Genomic DNA, 18,458 nt, shown 5'->3' with positions numbered 1-18,458 from the left:
AAAATAATGCCTTTGATTTGCTTTATACTCTGGGAAGGGTATTTCAAATTGTCCCTTCTCACCAAAAATAGAGTGAGCATAGGACCTAGAACCAAATGAGCTGGGGTTCTGCCTCTGGTTCTGCCCCTAACTAGATGGGTGACTTTGGGCCAAGTAACCAACTTCTGAGGCCTAAAAGTTACCTTGTCATCAGCTATGTCTATGTCGAAGGCAGGGGGTGCAGGAAACATTCTTCAAAGAGGTGGAGGCACTGGGGTAGCATGGAGACACGGAGGCAGAGAGACAGGCAGCCAATCACTCCATTCTGTTCCAAAGCACAAACAAGAATATCTAAACACCTTAACTCAAGGTTTCCCAAACTGCTTCCCAGAACCTGTCAGATTATACCAGACTGCAATCTCCTAAAGGCCGAGGCACTGACTGATTTTATTCTCTCCTGTGGGACCAGTGGCCAGCACAGTGCCAAAAACATGCTATCATAATATGTGCTTACCACATGCTTGCTGAATGAATGAATAAAGATATTCAGGTAAAGCTGGGTTAAACAATGTCAAACTGGTTTCTTGTGTGCATTTCTGAGCCTTTGATACATGAATAGACTCTGTGAATCATACAGAATGCAGTTTCCCAACTCTACTTGATCACAGAACTTGTTCTATTTCCCTTGAACCTTAATATCTCCAGTAGTTGTAGTATTCTATAAAACAGTTTGAGAAACATCCTAAGCTTACATAATTTAAGTCCTTTTTACCATCATGAAATGCAGTTTCTTATCTTTATGCATAAGGTAATTAAAAGGCCAACTAATTTGATTCCTATCTACTATGCAGCTGTTTTCTCCCAGCATCCTACATCTTCACATCTCCCAACTCCAGGCAGGGCCTCAATCTCTCCCATCTCCTAAGCAGCAGGTGTCTAGTCAGGTTTCTCAACTCTGCTCCCCGCCCCCTTACAACCAGTCTGCTCTGAAAATCCTCACACCTCTTCTTCCACTACTGTTCCTCTCAACCTCACAGGCATTATTTTACCTCTATATTATGAACTTTCTTAAACTGTTTTAATTACTCCCCTTCTCCCTTGACAATCAACCCAGCAAAGTTCTGATCTTGTCATTTACAATATCATCCCACCTCTGAAAAGTTTTCAAAGTACTTCTTCTCCCTTTTGTAGTAAAGTCTGTTTCTTCCTTTGCATTCTCCACATTGAACCCTTAGGATCACGCCTTAATTTTAAGTAAATATAATCATGCCATATTCCTCTTCCCTTCCTACCACTTATTTCCAAGTGCTCAAGCAAGTACATACACAGACATTTTCCTATCTCCATGCTTTTGCTTGAGTTGTTCTCTCTGCCTAAAAGAGCACCTGTTGAAATCCTATTCATTTTTTTAAGGTCCTGATCACAAGTGATCTCTTTTATGAAGTCTCCTTAATTTTCCACTCCTACCACAATTAGTTACTCCCTTCTACTACCCCCAGGCAACTGTACCACTCATCTTAGACATATGAAGTTAGTCGTAGGGATGCAGAGATGGCAGAGTTGGGACAGAAGACCAGGAGCCAGGTGAGTCTGTTTAGGGACCATGTCCAAGAGGTTGGTGGCAAAAGGAGAGACCAGCAGGTTATTTGCATGAATCGCTTGACCTCTAAAGGAAAAAGGGCTTTGCATGACCTACAGGCAGCACAAGGAAGCCAGAGGAAGGCCACAGCAGAGAGAGAGCTGCAGAGAAAGAGTGTTCTCATCTTGAGGAGGCTGCGGGTGTGGGAGAGTTGATTCACAGTGGAACAATGCCCTCAGAGGGCCCCCGGAAAGATCTGGGAGGAGGCCAGCATAAGGATGGAAGTTCAGAATCACAGGGGAGTTGAGGGCACATAAGAAAACAGCTGATCAGAAAGGATGGGAGCCAAGGAAAAAAGGCAAAACCTTAGCCAATGCTGGCTGAGATCCCAGCTGGTGTCAGAGGCCAGATGAGTTAGGCGTTCAACAGTTTCTGATCAGCATTCAAAAGTAGGTTGATGAGTAATTCTTCCAATGTCAATGAAGAACAGATTTCTCTAACGCTCATGGCACAATTCTTAATCTTGTGTGGGGGCTGTGCCATGGTGGTAAGGGTGGAGGGAGCCGTGAGGAAGGGTTAGGTGTGGTATCTCCTTTCACTAGGGCAGAGTTCGCAGACCTAAAAGAGAGGAAGTGAGTCCAACAGGAACAGTTCACAGGGATCCCAGGCCTCCAGGCACACTGCAGGCAACAGCAGCACCGAGGCCCCGGAAGTGGGCTTGCCCGAAAGTAGGCAGAGAATGGCAATGTGGAATCCGCAACAGAAAAAGTCATCTGAAAAATATGTGTATAAGGCAGGCTCTTTCAACTGCAAGCAACTAGGCTGAAGCAGACGAGAGGAATTGCTGGCTCACATAACAGAGAAGTCCTGGAATGCCTCCGGCATCTGAATCCTGGGGCCCAGATGGTGCTGCCTGTGCCCCCACCACCACTCACTGCTGCTTCCCACTGCGGGCCTCCGTCATTCTCTCCTACTTCATACAGCTTCCTCTGTGGCGAAGGGAAAGACGGCCACCGGGAGCGCCCAGGGTCCCTCACTCTAGCAGCAAAAGAGATTCCCAGAGGAAAAGCCTGCCTCCTTTCCTAAACTGGAGCAGAAAAAGAGCCTGATGGAGTGGGCCTCTGTCCTGTGCTCCCCAGAACCAATCACTCGGTCAGGAGGAAGCGCTTCTCAGATTGGCCAAGGCTGAGTTAAAGGACCGCGCCTGGGGTCAGAGTACACCCCACCCAAACCACGCGAACTGGGATGAAGACGTTCCCCCAAGAAGGAGTCTGGGAAAATAGTAAGTCCTCTAGAGTGGTCACTTGTCAGTCAGGTTCCAGATACCAAAAGAGAAGCCTTGTCCTGCTAGTTAAAGAACAGAAGGGCTTTGAAGTCAGACAGAACTGGTTTTAAATTTTAGCTTTGACACTTAATAGCTGTGTGACCTCGGGTAAATGACTTAATTTCTCAGTGCCTCCATTTCCTCTGTATAAAATGGGGATAATAGCATCTACCTCCTAGAGATGCCTGGAAAGATTAAATGAAATAATATACATAGATTGCTAGGCGTAATGCTTGGCACAAAGTGATCAATAAATGGTAGTTACTGTTAGTAATAATAACAATAATGGCAATTATTTTTATTTAGAACAAGGGCACCACACGAAGGGTGAGCTGTGGCTGGCATCTGGATAAATCAGCCCTGGGTCAAGTTTCACTAAGGGAAACTGAGGGCACAATACAAGGGCCTGAGCGAGCACTGAGATACAAATTCAAATCAATAAATGTGTTAAGCACCTATTATGTGCCAGGAACTAGGGATACAATTATGAATCAGACATATGGCTCCATTTCTCTCTCGTCGATATTTCTATCTCTGTCCCTCTCCCTTCCTCTCTCTTTAAAAATCAATAAAAACATATTTAAAATGTTTTTTAGCCGAACCGGTTTGGCTCAGTGGATAGAGCGTCGGCCTGCGGACTCAAGGGTCCCGGGTTCGATTCCGGTCAAGGGCATGTACCCTGGTTGTGGGCACATCCCCAGTGGGGGGCGTGCAGGAGGCAGATGATAGATCTCTCGCATTGATGTTTCTAACTCTCTATCCCTCTCTCTTCTTCTCTGTAAAAAATCAATAAAATATATTTTTTAAATGTTTTTTAAAAATAAAAAATAAATAAAAGCTTTAAAAAAAAAAAGACATATGGCTCCAAGGTAAACTACCATGAAGAGTGACTACAGCTTTGTGACATTATTTGGCGGGGAGAGGAGAGGTTGACCAAAGCTGCTTCATTACTTTCAACCACAGGATGCGGGCACTGGGACAGTGCTGAGTGTACAAGAGAACAATGCCTGGGCCCAACTGTTGGAATGCTGGGAAGGAAGAGAAGAGCTACAGTCACCCCACACCCCACTCCATCCCAACCGCAAAAAACCACCTTTCCATGAATTAGGAAAAAGTACCTCTTCCTTTAAAAACTTTACTTCCATCTTCCAAGAAACTGTCATAGTAAATAAACAAATCTACTATAATTCAATGATGGCGAACCTATGACACACTTGTCAGAGGTGACACGCAAACTCATTGTTTTGGTTGATTTTTCTTTGTTAAATGGCATTTAAATATATAAAATAAGTATCAAAAATATGTCTTTGTTTTACTATGGTTGCAAATATCAAAAAATTTCTATATGTGACACGGCACCAGAGTTAAGTTAGGGTTTTTCAAAATGCTGACACGCCGAGCTCAAAAGGTTCGCCATCACTGTACTATATGGACCATGTGAATGACATTGCAGAATTTTGCAGTGTAGAACTAGCACAACTGTACATGGCAGCCCTGGGCATAGGCAGGGAAGATGATATGGGGGTTGAGAGAAGTTAGGAGTGGTGATGGAGTATCTGGGAGTGCCTGAACTTTTGGAAACAGAGAATAACTTTTTTTTTTTCCAAATTATAAGAGAAAGTTTATTTAGAAAGTCACAGAGGAAGGAAGATGTGAGCCAGCTGGGCTGCATGGGCTCAGGAAACAAGTTACAGAAGCAAAAGAAGGGCCCTGGGAAAGGAAGGGGTGGGGAAAAGCTCAGGTGTGCTCAAGAGAGGAGCATGTCAACAGAGAATAAAATAAGTTATGCTGTAGAGTTGCACTGTTCAATATGATAGCCACGCACCACAAATAGCTGTTGAGGATTTGAAATATGGCTAGCACAACCCAGGAACTAATTTATTTTATTTTAATTAATTTTAATTAAAAATGTAAAACTGAACTAGCATAAAATATTTTGCCATTAGCCACAAGTTTATATTGTTTGGTAGGATTACAAATGATATTGTATTGCACTGTATTGTACTGCTCATATCCTGAGTTGCTTCTGATATTTCATTAATTTTATATGATTATATAACATTATAGTATTTTTTATATATTGGGTTACACAAAACACATTATTAAAATTAATTTTGCCTATTGCATTTTGCCTTTTTAATATGGCTACTAGCAATTTTTAAATTATATTTCTGACTCAGAATATTTCTATTTGACAGTGCTATGAAGACATCTTAAATGAAGAGGGTTAAGGGTTTGGAATGATACCCAGCGGGAGAGGAGAGGAGCATAGCTCAGTGTGTCTAACTCAGGAGAGCTCTAAGGGTACCCTCTGGAGACCAACTGTGTTGACTCCAGCTCCACCACTTAACCAAGTCTCCCTGCATCTCCTTGTGCTCAGGCTCTCCCACGCCTGGCACATCTTCTGTGCTCCATACACATTAACTATTGAGGGGAGTGGGGCATTATTTGGGAATAAGGATGATGCAGATGAACAGTCTCCCTGGATCACTAGCCTGAAGAGTTACATGAGGGCTTTTATTCAATCTTGAAAAAAAACCTATTTGCTTTTCTCTAAGTTCATTGTCTTTCAAGTACATTGATGAAACTATTTTGAATGCTGACGCGTCATGAAAACGGGGTAACATGGCATTTCTGAATTACTCGTTGGCTTCTTTTGTTGTTGTTCCAAGTCATACACTTATTACATTTTCAGTTACGAGTTTACAATGACATCTGGATCTCTTTCTTGAGAAAAAATTGGATGCTCATCTGCACGTACAGATGGATTCCTTTTCCGGAAATGACTTCTTCACCACTTCCCTGCCATTTTGCATGGAACTGAGACGAGCAGTTGGACTTTTTAGTGTCCCAACAGGTTCACGTTGACAGTAAACTTAGAGTTTACACTATGTACTCCTTCTTTTACATTGTTTATTTTTTTTTAAATAAAAATAATAGCCGAAACCGGTTTGGCTCAGTGGATTGAGCGTCAGCCTGCGGACTGAGGGGTCCCAGGTTCGGTTCCGGTCAAGGGCATGTACCTGGGTTGCGGGCACGTCCCCAGTGGGAGATGTGCAGGAGGCAGCTGATCGATGTTTCTCTCTCATCGATGTTTCTAACTCTCTATCTCTCTCTCCCTTCCTCTCTGTAAAAAATCAATAACATATATTTTAAAAAAATAAAATAAAATAAAAATAATAATAAGACTACTTTATTCACATTTATATCCTGAAAAATACCCACCCATACCTATCTTTGTTCTGTCTTTGTCCCCGCCTGATTTGTAAAAGCATTTCTCCCAACCTTCCACTGACTCAATTTGTTTAACAGCCTTTGTGGAGAGTCTTTCCAAAATCACTTTGAAAATCAGTTTATCCCTAGCTTCTGTAATTACTTAATGCTGTTTAAAAATTCTAGTAAATTTGTCAAAGATGATCTCCCCCCATTACAAAGAAGTAGCCTTCCCCCTAAAAGTTTATATTTGCTTAAAAACTGTTAAATTCATTTTTTTCTGACCAAGAGATGCTCACGCAGAATTTATTTTTGATTCCACTTGTCCCACAAAATCCAGGAAAAATTCCATACTACCTTAATTTACCCTGAGGTTCTCAGCAAGCCATTGTCCTCTCTGAGGCTCATTTTTCTCATCTATCTAATGGGCGTGATATAGATGCCCTTTGCCAAACAGAGCAAGCCATCTCATTATTCATGAACGTGTATAAAACACTCTGAGAAAAGCTCAAAGTCCTTTACAAGCATGAGGCCATGAATCTTTCTGAAGTGAACTGTTAATTATGTGTCATTATGCTTCGTTTGAGATGGAAAACCTGAGGCATGGGAACACAATACCAGTTAATAGCTGACTTAGAAACCTAGCCCAGTCTCCAAACATTAAACAGAAAGATGTCAGGGGGGGAATGTAATTAGGAATTCACTCTGCTCTAGTTCTTTATCAAGACTCGATATTAATGCAAAATTCCCTTACATTACTGATTGCCCTGCCCCTCCCATTTCCTCCTGAATGCCAGGAATGGGGAAATGGGTGGGAGGGTTGGAGTTCCCTGTGAAACTATAATGCCCTCCCCACTGCTTACAGGAAAGTTCATGAACCCTAGACCAAGTGCTAAGGTCAAATATAACATAACAACAGATAATATAACAACCTCTCCACCTTTTGTTACGGATTCCTTGACACTTTTCCTGCCAAACATCCAACAAAATGAAATGAGGCTCTAGACCAGGGGTGGGCAACCTTTTTGTGAGTGCGTGCCAAAACCAGCAAAATCTCTGACTCAAAATTCTTCTGAGTGCCAACCCTAATTTTTTGAGAACATATTACGCCTACTTGATAACCCTTAAGGTGTAGTATGTGAAGAACCTTGAAGAAATAATAAAATTCATTCGAGCAACAAAAACAGAGTATATGATGATGAAAAATACATTTATTTTTTAATGTATACATGTACACTGATAGCCCGACAGAAAACTTCATGACTCCGTTTGATATTATCAGTGGGACTTTTGCTGCTGCATCACTGATGACAGAGATTTTACATCAGGTTTATATTTCGTAACCTTCAGAGATATGCACAAGCTACTACTTTCATCCGTTAGGCTACTCCTATTACGAGACTTAACAAAATTCATCACTGAGAGCAAAGATTCACAAGCGTATGTGGATGAAACCAAAACACTGGTCGGATCTAGGAAGGCAGAGAGAGTTAAGGCAGAGGCATAGAAATTGCTCTTCCCCTCTCATCAATCCATGTCTATGGTCTTTAAGATAACGTGTTATGTAAAATTATTTATTTATCTAAGATGCACCTACACTGAATTTATCTGAAAAATAAAAAAGTCGATATTAAGAAAAAAATTTTAAATGGAAGATTATAAGAGAGGGTTTCGCGTGCCAGCAAAAGTTACTGGCGTGACATGTTTGGCACGCGTGCCAGGGGTTGCTCACCCCTGCTCTAGACATAATCAACAAGAATGCAGCTGTGCCCTGGCTGGTGTAGCTCAGTGGAGAGAGCGTCAGCCCATGGACTAAAGGTTCCAGAGTTCAATTCCCATCAAGGGCACACACTTTGGTTGCAGGCTTGATCTGGGCCCTGGTTGGGGCACATGCAGAAGGCAGTCAATCTATGTGTTTCTCTCACATCAATATTTCTCTGTCTTTCCCTCTCTCTTCACTCTCTGAAAATGGACTGGGGGGGATGAGGGGACAATGGGGGGATAAAGACACATTTGTAATACCTTAATCAATAAAAATTAAAAATAAATAAATTTTAAAAATAAATAAATACACACAAAGCCAAAAAATAAAAAATATCCTCAGGTGAGGATTAAAATAAATAAATAAATAATAAACTAAAAATCAATGAAAAAATATCCTTGGGTGAGGATTAACAAAAAAGAATGCAGCCACAGCAAATGGACCTATCACATGACCCTGGCTTTATTCTCTGACCTACAACCGGGTATATAAAGTAGCCTCCATAGCTCCAGCTAAACCTCGTGTCTCCACATAAAATACTATTGACCTTGCCCTAACTGGTTTGGCTCAGTGGATAGAGTGTCGGCCTGCGGACTAAAGGGTCCCAGGTTCGATTCAGGTCGGGGGCATGTACCTTGGTTGCGGGCACATCCCCAGTGGGGAGTGTGCAGGAGGCAGCTGATCAATGTTTCTCTCTCATTGATGTTGATGTTTCTAACTCTCTATCCCTCTCCCTTCTTCTCTGTAAAAAATCAATAAAATATATTTTTAAAAAAATACTATTGACCTAAAAGGTCAAAAAAGAGAATAATAAAAACTTCACACCCTGGCCAGTGCTGCTCACTGGTTACTGTCAGCCCATGTACTGAAGGGTATTGGGTTCGATCCTCCACCTCAATTGGGGCATGTGCAGGAGGCAACCAATCAATGTGAGACATCAATGTTTCTGACTCTCTCTCTCTTCCCCCCACCTTCCCTCCCTCCCATGCTCTCTAAAAAGTTAATGGAAAAAATATCCTCAGATGAGGATTAACAAAAAACAAAAACAGCCCAACTGGTGTGGCTCGGTGGTTGAGCATCGGCCTATGAACAAGGAGGTCACCATTTGATTCCCAGTCAGGGTTGTAAGCTCAATCCACTGTGTGGAGCATGCAGGAGGCAACCAATCAATGATTCTCTCTCACCATTGATATTTCTCTCTCTCTCTCCCTTCCTCTCTGAAATCAATAAAAATATATTTTTTAAAATTTTTAACTCACTAGACTAGATAACTTAATCAGCACAAACTTCCCTCCATACTTCAAAAGCTACTCTTCTTAGCCATAAAAAAACAAAACAATTACAATACTATGTTAAGAAGAAATATATGGATGGAAAAATAAAATAGTAGTAGTATATGTTGTCCTTTCTAGAATGTGTTTAATGAAGAATATTTCTAAACTAGAGGCCTGGTGCATGAAATTATGCATGGGCGGGGTCTCTCAGCCTGGCTGGTGATTGGGGCCGTCTTGCCTAGTCTGGGAGAAGGGACCATGGGAGGTTGGCTGTTGGAGCGCACTGACCACCCGACCAGCCAGGGGAGGTACCGAGGCAGGTTGGCCGGCCGTGCAAAGTTGGCTGTGGGAGCGCACTGACCACCAGGGGGGAGTTCCTGCATTAAGTGTCTGTCCCCTTGTGGTCAGTGCACATTATAGCAACTGGTCGACCAGTCGTTCAGCCAACCGGTCGTAATGGTCGCTTAGGCTTTTATATATATAGATGAGAAGCAATATATTGGGGAAATTTAAAATTGAATGCTCTATGCTTCAATCTACACAGCCAAAGTGAAGTGAAAGTCTAATCAACAAATCAACTAAATCCAATCGAATTTAGTCGATTGGATACAACTTGAATAATTATGACCAAATATCTATTTTTTTTTTATTTCAAAGAGGAAGGAAGAGGGAGAAAGAGATAGAAACATCAATGATGAGAATCATTGATCAGCTGCCTCCTGCACACTCCCTACTGGGGATCGAGCCCACAACCAAGGCATGTGCCCCTGACTGGAATTAAGACCAGAATGGAGACCAGAATCAAACCCAGAACCCTTCAGACCGCAGGCTGACGATCTATCCACTGAGCCAAACCAGCCAGGGCCAAATATCTTTTTTTTAATTAATGCCAAATGACCACAATTATCTGAATTATCTAGAAGATTCACTCAGTACATTAAGTATGATCAAGCACTGTGCTCTTCCCTAGGAGAGTTTACAGAAGACAAAAAGAAGCTAAAGAAGACAAAAAGGATTGATGTGAAGCACTTAGCACATTAGAGCAAAACTATACTGCCTGGAAAGAGAGGTTGCAATGGCTTCTAATGTTTTATTTAGTAAAGGAAGAATACCTGTGGAAGCACAGAAGAAGGAAGGCACACTGCAGGTAATCCAGCTGGCCAAGCTTTCATTCCTAATGGTATCTAGTGGATTCCAGCGAAGCACATGTTTTCTAACCATCTCACCCTTCACTGTCATCCTCCAGAGAGCAAGTCACTCCTGCACCTCCTGCACTGTAACAATTGCCAGCACTGGTGTTTCCTGTATTCCCAATGCATAGCCACCATCATTGGAGTAGAGCTTGGCTTTTTCTTTACAGATAAGGAGGTTGGGGAACAATGCTCCTCCTATTTCAGTGGAAGTTGACTTGTCATCATTCCTCTGTGTGCAGCCATAAAGTCATGTTGATATTATCAAGCTACAGTATAGAATGCCTTTAGAAGGTTGCTGTGCCCTAAGGAAGCCTGTGGAATGAATGACTCAACTGGTAAAACAGGGTTGGGAAATTTGGGATGGTCCACGAGGGGCAGTCATCGCTGCTCAGCCCAGCCAGAAACAGGAACTTGGTGCACATTCCAAGAAGGGCATGGGCTTTGAAACAGGAAGAGAGGATGCTGCTGCTTGTAAGGCAATTGTGTGATAAACTGGCCTCCAGAAGGAAACAATGATAACTTCCATCAGGCCATATGGCTCGCCTTTATGATTGAAATATTAGAGTGACAGAAGCTGAGCTTCATTGAGAGGCAACAGAGTCAGACGCCACGGTGACAGAATGAGTCCTCATAGACAACGTAAATTTGAGAAATAGGAACAAGGGCTCTATGACCAGTAACTATATACCTACTATCTAAGCTAGGGCTAGAGCGCTTTCCCATGATAACTGTGATCAATTGGTAGTGGATGCTTAGAATGGTAAAAGAAGGAATCTAAGGTCCCAACTGGACTCGGAGAGAGAATATGTCCAGACTGGTCAGAAAATGTTTATTACTGGTAAAGGCAGGGAAAAGGGCAGTACAGTGCCATGACTGAACCATGCTACTCTCTCAGTAGAGATTAGTTGAGAAATCTATATTCCCCTAAGCAAAAGAAAATGTAATTTTCTAGACCACAGTAGCTGTGGTCATCTGAGCGCTGAGTTGAGTAGTCAAAGGTGGTGAGAAAGTTAATAGTTATAATTCCGTCCAAGGAAGGACTGGTTGAGCTAGGGTAGAGACAATAAGTCGAGGCCAGGAGGACGCAAGTTTGGAGGTGGAGACGAGGACTACGCCCCTCTACTCTGGGTTCTTTTCAACAAAGCTCTTCTCGTGGCACAATCACATGGTACAGAGTATTTTACAATTGCCAGTGGCCATGGGCCAATTTCACTTCTTTCTAACACACTTTATGACCCTAATCTAACCAAGGCAGGTAGCCCCCAAAGCAGCTGATCTGGGTTCGACTCCAGTTGCTCCACTTGGCTTGTGTAGCCTGGATAAGAGGAGAGCATTAGTAAGAGCTCGGAAACAAGTGACACTGTTGTCAGCAGAGAGTTACTGAGCATCCATGGGGAACCCAGCACAAAGCTTAAGGATCAACACTCCTGTCAACCATGTGGACCATGTCTCCCTGCCCTGTCCAATAAGGTGATTCTCCCTAAGGATGGCAACTGGGGGGGTGGGGGGGGAGCAAGGGGCTAGAATAGGAACCTCTACCTACTGGTTCCTCCAGGTACCAACCCCGTATACCTGGAGGAACCAGTGCAGAGGTGTGCTTGGAGATCCACGGCCCAGGCTCCCAGCACTCTAGATGCCCAGAGGAAGACTGGGAGACCAACAAATTCTTTCCCAAGCATAAAGGTGGCCAGACACTGCCCACAATCCCTTCAACCACCTTGTCAAGGGCCAGCTTCTGGGAGAGTTAAGCCACCATTCGCTGAGCTTTACTATGATTTGATAAAGCATGGCCCCTGCCTGAGAGTAACTCCTAGCTGAGAAAACATGACTGTCTTGGTCTTGATACAGAATAAACAGGTACACTTCAGGTTGAAAGTACAGAGCACACATCAATATTCTATATTCTAATCGGGAAGATATGGAAAGTAGCGTTTAAGGACCTATGTGGGGCAAAGGTATTGCCAACCAGAGCACAGCACTGATTTGCATGTGTTTACTATACAGTCCCACAAACCATCCTTGTGAGAAGAATCAAGTTCATGAACAGAAACACACTGCAGTCAGCATGAGTTGGCAAGAGGAGTAATAGATTGAGCAGATTAACTGGAGTATGGGGAAAGTATAGGTCTTCCCTAGACACTGAAAAAGTAACTAAATTAAAAAATACTTTCAAGTACATGAGATTACACACACTTTTCTTTTTTCTCCATATAAATCATAACATTCCATACTACTTGTGATTCTTGCCGACTAAGGAGCTACCAGTGTCACAAATTAACCTGTTAATCCTAAACTTATTTAGGAAACTCATTGGTTTGTCAGGGTTGTTTTTCCCTCCCCAGCTCTTTTGGGGAGAATCATCTGAAAGAGAATTAATTCTCAGAATTTCCTAAGAGGAAAAATGGGCACTCACTGGAAAAATACAGGCTCTATGCCCAAAACGGTTAACTATCTTGGATAACCTTCAAACCCACTTAGCCACCAACCATCCTGTTGTTACAAGTTCCCATTGAGATCAAGCCTTCTCATCAAATATGCCTGTTTCCAACGAATGACCATAGATGAGACGGTTTCCAAACCCTGAATTTAGGATTCGAGGGAAAGGGCACACCCCTGGGTCACGGCCCCAGTTTTTCCAATAATTGCATCCACCGAGCCCTGTTCTTACGATTCAAATACAATTTCCCAGATTTTAAAAGAGAGAGTGAGAAAGAGAACTTGGTGGGGTGAGGCACTCGGACACGTGCAGCTGTGGAATGTCTCCGTGGATGCTGCCAACTTTCAATCCAGCCTGCGCTGCCGCCCAAGCAGAAAGGAGGAATCTGCCCAGCGCGCAGCTGGGAAGTGAACCCAAAGCCGAACTTGCCCCGGAGAGCGGCCTCGGCCCGGGGAAAGGGGCGGGTGCTCCTCGGAGAGGCCAGCACCGGGGACAGGAGGCGCGGAGGCGGCGGCCGCCGGGGCCGCGCACCTGTCCCTTCTTCGGACCGACGGGGACGGGGTCCCTCGCCGGGGTGACGCGCCCACGCTCACCGCGGGGCGGAAGAGAGAACAATGCTTCCTCGTTCCACGAGGCTGGTCCCAGGTCAGTGTCTGAGCATGAGAAAGCCATCTCTCTCCGCGCCCATCCCCGGTCCGCGTCGCGTCCCGACCCGTGCCCGTCCTATGCGCCGCAGCCTCCCCGGCGCCCTGCGGGCCACGGCGCCCTTACCTGGCTGGAGCGCGCCGGCTGCGCGGAGGCCCGCAGAGTGTGAAGTCCGGCCGGCGCCACCGCGTCCTGAGCTCGGCCCTCGCCAGCCCCGCCCCCGGCCGCCCCGCCCCGCCCTGGCCTCCGATCGCCCCGCCCCCGGACACCCCGCCCCGCCCCGCCCCGGCCTCCGATCGCCCCGCCCCCCTTTTACTACTGCAGGGGTTCTCCGCCCTGTTGAGACCCTGAGTGGGTCCGAGCAGCGTCACGGGTCCCGGAGGTCTGCCTAAGTTTTGGGGAAGTCCCAGGAGCGTCCCTGGTGTTGCGGGCGCGACGCTGAGCCTCCCTAGCCCGGCCTTCCTACCCCAGGGGAACCTCCCCGCGAGGGCTCGGACATCCCCGGCCTGAAAGAACCCCGAGCAGTGCCACCTGTGGGTGACGGGGGACTTCTCTCGGAATGAGGGGCCGCACCTCCTCTTTGGCTAAGCAGTGAGGATGGCACAGTGCAGCGGGACGCTCCAACCAGTTTTACCCCAAAGAGTCAAAGTCTGTTCCCTGCCGAAACTGAGCATATCTGACACAAAACATCAAGTGTACTCATAGTAACGTCTTAACACTCCATTCACTCATTGGAGTAAGTTACATAAATTACTCATTGAAGAGTAAAAAACAGCGTAAGACTCCCAATGTGCCAAGCACTGTTCTGGGTACTTAACAAGTCTATGAAATAGACGTTATCAGAGTCCCTCATTTTCACTGAGAAGCTAACTTACCTAATGTCAACCAACTAGTAAATTTAAAATCTGGCTTTCAAATCCAGGTAGACTTCAACCACTGCTATCCTGATTCTCCAAATTTTGAGTGTCCACCATGTCCCAAGAACTGTAACCATGTTACAAGTTTGGGGAATACAAGACAGGGCTCTGCCCTCAAGGAGCTTTACTTTAGTGTGTGAAGATATTCAATCAGTAATCAATAAGCCAGTAAAAATGAAACCGTCGCATATGTGCAAAGTGCCTTGACTAGAGAATAAAGCAGGATGGTGGAATTGAGAGTGATGGGGAGGCGGCTCCTTTAGATCTGGTGGTCCTGCAGGCTTCTCTGAGGAGGTGACAGTGGAGCTGAGAGCTGAATGATGGAACTTGCAGTCAGCATGAAGATGAAGAAGGAACTGGCGAGTGCATTGAAAATGATCATACCTCATGCTTGTTTGGGACTTAAAAATATGTCTTCCTATACTATCTCTCCTTTAATCATATAATAACCCTGAGAGGAAATCTAACAAGATTCCATTTTACACATGTTGACTGGTTGACATAATTTCCCCCAGGGCATGTGTTCTTTGAGCAGAGGTCAAGAACCTTCTGAAATAGTATGCAAAAAAAAAAAAAAATGTGTGTACGTGCTTGAACAGAGACAGAGATAGAGATCGAGATCAAGATAGAGAGAGAGAGAGAGAGAGAGAGAGAGAGAGAGAGAGAGAGAAATACTATTATGTAATTATGGTAATAACGTTAGTTTTCTCCCCCCCCCAAAAAAAAATGCTCATATACATATAAGCATAAGTGAGGACTTAGAACTTTCATCACATTGATCACAAAAACAACTGTCTTAAGGGAGTTAATTGATATTGTAATGACTAGAAAAACTGATTTCTAATTCATTTTGCCTATGCTAGTTAGGTGCTTCTGGTGGCTCATATTTCTGACTTAATAGAAATGAGGCTCTTAAAGTTTATGAAGTTTGATCGAAAGAGAAGCAAATCCGTAAAGTTAAAAACTGAAAGAGAGGAGAATGTTGATATTGTCTCTTTTAGTTCTCAAGAAAACCAGAGAGGACTGATCCTCAAACAAAGCATCTAGATCAACATAATTATTTAGCAGGGATAATTGGGGTAGTTTCCACAACCTTACACTATCTCCTGAAGAAAGCATTCATTACATTATTAATCAAACAGTTTAAGTAGGTAGTTGCCACAGCTGTGTCATCCCCAGGGCATGTAATGAAGAGTATTGGCAATTGTTCTCAGCGGGGTGTTGTTGAAAAGAGAGACAGAGAGAGAGAGACTATTAGCGAATTTCAACGACATCAGTGAAAAGGTGTAAAACTGAACTCAGGATGTGGTAGACTACAAAAAGGTTCCATCTTTATTATTTCTTATGTGAAAAAGTTCAGTACTTCAATAGAAAACAGAGTACAAAGTTTGGGCCTATATAACTCAAACTTTTACGTTGAGCACCTGTCAAAAGAAGAAATTTGGTGGTGGAATTAAAAAAGATTTCTCCCTTTTCCTCCAAGGAGGAGATTCAAACAATGTTATTACTGCCTTCTTTATTTGAATAAAACTGAGGTACAGGGGGGAAATGGGACATTTGTGACCTCTTAGAGACAGGGACTTCCTTCTTACATGATATCCCCATAGCTTCTATATAATTTGTATGTTTAGATGAGCAATAGCAGATTGACCATCACTGCATTAGCAGGAAGCTGAGAAAACATTGGCGAACAATTGCAACAAAATTCTCTGTTATAGTGGAACAAACCTCTGGTGGAAAGGACAGTCATTTAAAACATGATTTATCACTCTTTGCTGCATCTACTGTGAGGATGAAGACCATTCTCAACAATCAGACTATCCAACATCCCAGAAAATGACGACATCACTCTGAAGGGACACACAGTTATTGTGAAGGGCCCCAGAGGCACCCTGCGGAGGGACTTCAACCACATCCGTGTAGAAGTCAGTCTCCTTGGAAATAAAAAGAGGCTCCGGGCTGACAAATGGTGGGGAAATAGAAAGGAACTGGCCACGGTTCACACTACCTGCAGTCATGCACAGAACATGATCAAGGGTGTTACACTGGGCTTCCCTTACAAGATGAGACCTGTGTACGCTCACTTCCCCATCAACATCGATATTCAGGAGAATGGTTTCCTTGTTGAAATTAGAAATTTCTTGGGCGAAAAACACATCCATAGAGTTGAGATGAGGTCAGACATTGCTTGTTCAGTATCTCCAGAAAGATGAGTTGATTCTTGAAGGAAACGACATTGAACTTGTATCAAATTCAGCTGCTTTGATTCAGCAAACCACAACAGTTGAAAACAAGGATATCAGAAAATTTTGGGGTGGTATCTATGTTTCTGAAAAAGGAACAGTTCAGCAAGCTGATGACTATGCTATAGAAACACCAAGATGCCCAATGATTTGTCACACTTTGCAATCTTTTTTTTAATATATCTTATTGAGTTTTTACACAGAGGAAGGGAGAGGGATAGAGAGTTAGAAACATCGATGAGAGAGTAACATCAATCAGTTGCCTCCTGTACACTCCCCACTTGGGATGTGCCCACCACCAAGGTACGTGCCCTTGACCGGAATCGAACCTGGGACCCTTGAGTCCGCAGGCTGACACTCTATCCACTGAGCCAAACCGGTTAGGGCACTTTGCAATCTTTTAAAGATGCAATAAAAGCCTCCTATTGATTGGGGGAGGGAATAAAATAAAATAAGATTTATCTGCATCCTCTTGTGGTAAGCTGACTAAAGGCCCCTCAAAGATGCCTTTAAATACCTGGAGCTCATAAATATGTTAACTTACTTGGCACAAGTATTTGATTAAAGGAAGGATCTTGAGAGAGGGAGAGTATCTGGACTATCCAGGTGAGCCCAATGTAATCATACAGGTCTTGTAAGGCAGGCAGGAGGGTCAGAGTCAGAAATGATAGAAGCAGAGGACATGCGGAGGGCAAGAGAGAGATTTGAAGATGCTACGGTGCTGGCTTTGAAGATGAAGAAAGAGACCACACATCAAGGTGTGCAGGCAGGAGGTTGGCAAAGGTAAGGAAACAGATTCTCCCCTAGAGTCTCCAGAAGGAACCAGCCTGCTGACAGCTGGACTTCAGCTCAGTGAAACTGATTTTGAATTCCTGACTCCAGAATTGTAAGAAGACATTTGTATTTTAAGCCAATAAGTTTGTGGCCATGTGTTACAACGGCAATGGGCAATAAATAGAGTCCTTACTAATAGTTTATTGTTGTCTGTGTGTAAGAAGTCAGTGTCAGCCCTGACCAGTTTGGCTCAGTGGATAGCGCATCAGCCTGCAGACTGAAGGGCCCTGGGTTCAATTCCAGTCAAGGGCATGTACCTTGGTTGTGGGCACATCCCCAGTAGGGACTGTGCAGGAGGCAGCTGATCAATGGTTCTCTCTCATCGATGTTTCTAACTCCCTATCCCTCTCCTTTCTCTCTGTAAAAAAAATCAATAAAATATATATTTTTAAAAAAATTAAAATAAAAAAAAGAAGTCAGTGTCAGACTGGCATGATGTTCTATAGTGTCAAGGCCCCAGGTCCTTCTATCTTTTCACCTAGGTGAAAGAACCTAGAAGGAAATATAAATATCTCCAGGACTCCTGATTTGGGTATCAGGTCATATAGTCACCCATGTCAGTGTTTCTTAAACTTGAATAAAGTATGAAGCTCTTTGAAACAAGACATCACCATAATTCATGCATAATTAGAGGATGATGCATGAAATTCATGCAAGAGTAGGCCTTTGCAGCTGGGGCGACTGCCTCAATCCTGCAGCTGCAGCCCCAGCTTCGTCCAGAAGGTCGTCAGGAAGGATGTCCAGACAGCCGTTTGGTTGATTTGCATATTACACTTTTATTTTATTTATATATATGTAAAACTAGTTATGCAATGTTTATGTTTATAGAATTTTATATGTATTTAAAGGCAAAATAAATTTTCTAAATAGATTCAAACAAGACTACAAAACCAATGATTGAGACCACACACATCCCCACCCCATGGAGTCACTGGAGGCCACATGGGAAACAATAACAAGACATTCCTATCCCTCCCAGCTGGGGAGATATCACTGGAGGCCTAGTCAGGAGCTGGACTGGAACTCCCAAACCCACCCAGCAGTAATGAGGAGCACAT

General features: G+C 43.7%; 1 protein-coding gene and 1 pseudogene across 2 annotated transcripts in view; one reads left to right on the top strand and one right to left on the bottom strand.

Annotated features, from left to right (window-relative positions):
- The window catches only part of TEC (tec protein tyrosine kinase), a 120,154-nt gene extending 106,528 nt beyond the window's left edge, over positions 1-13,626 (bottom strand). Inside the window, exon 1 of the mRNA XM_081088316.1 lies at positions 13,533-13,626. The gene's annotated coding sequence lies outside the window, so the exon portion shown is untranslated. The remainder of the gene's footprint in view (positions 1-13,532) is intronic.
- Positions 13,627-16,115: 2,489 nt separating this feature from the next.
- Positions 16,116-16,656, top strand: LOC308527016 (large ribosomal subunit protein uL6-like; annotated as a pseudogene). The gene has a single exon. The product of its transcript is annotated as a large ribosomal subunit protein uL6-like (transcript).
- Positions 16,657-18,458: the final 1,802 nt, after the last annotated feature.

Source organism: Myotis nattereri (genome assembly GCF_964212035.1).
Source record: "Myotis nattereri genome assembly, chromosome: 1".
NCBI classification, from domain to species: Eukaryota; Metazoa; Chordata; class Mammalia; order Chiroptera; family Vespertilionidae; genus Myotis; species Myotis nattereri.
Note: the sequence above shows the minus strand (reverse complement) of the source record. Positions and strands in the feature narration are given on the sequence as shown.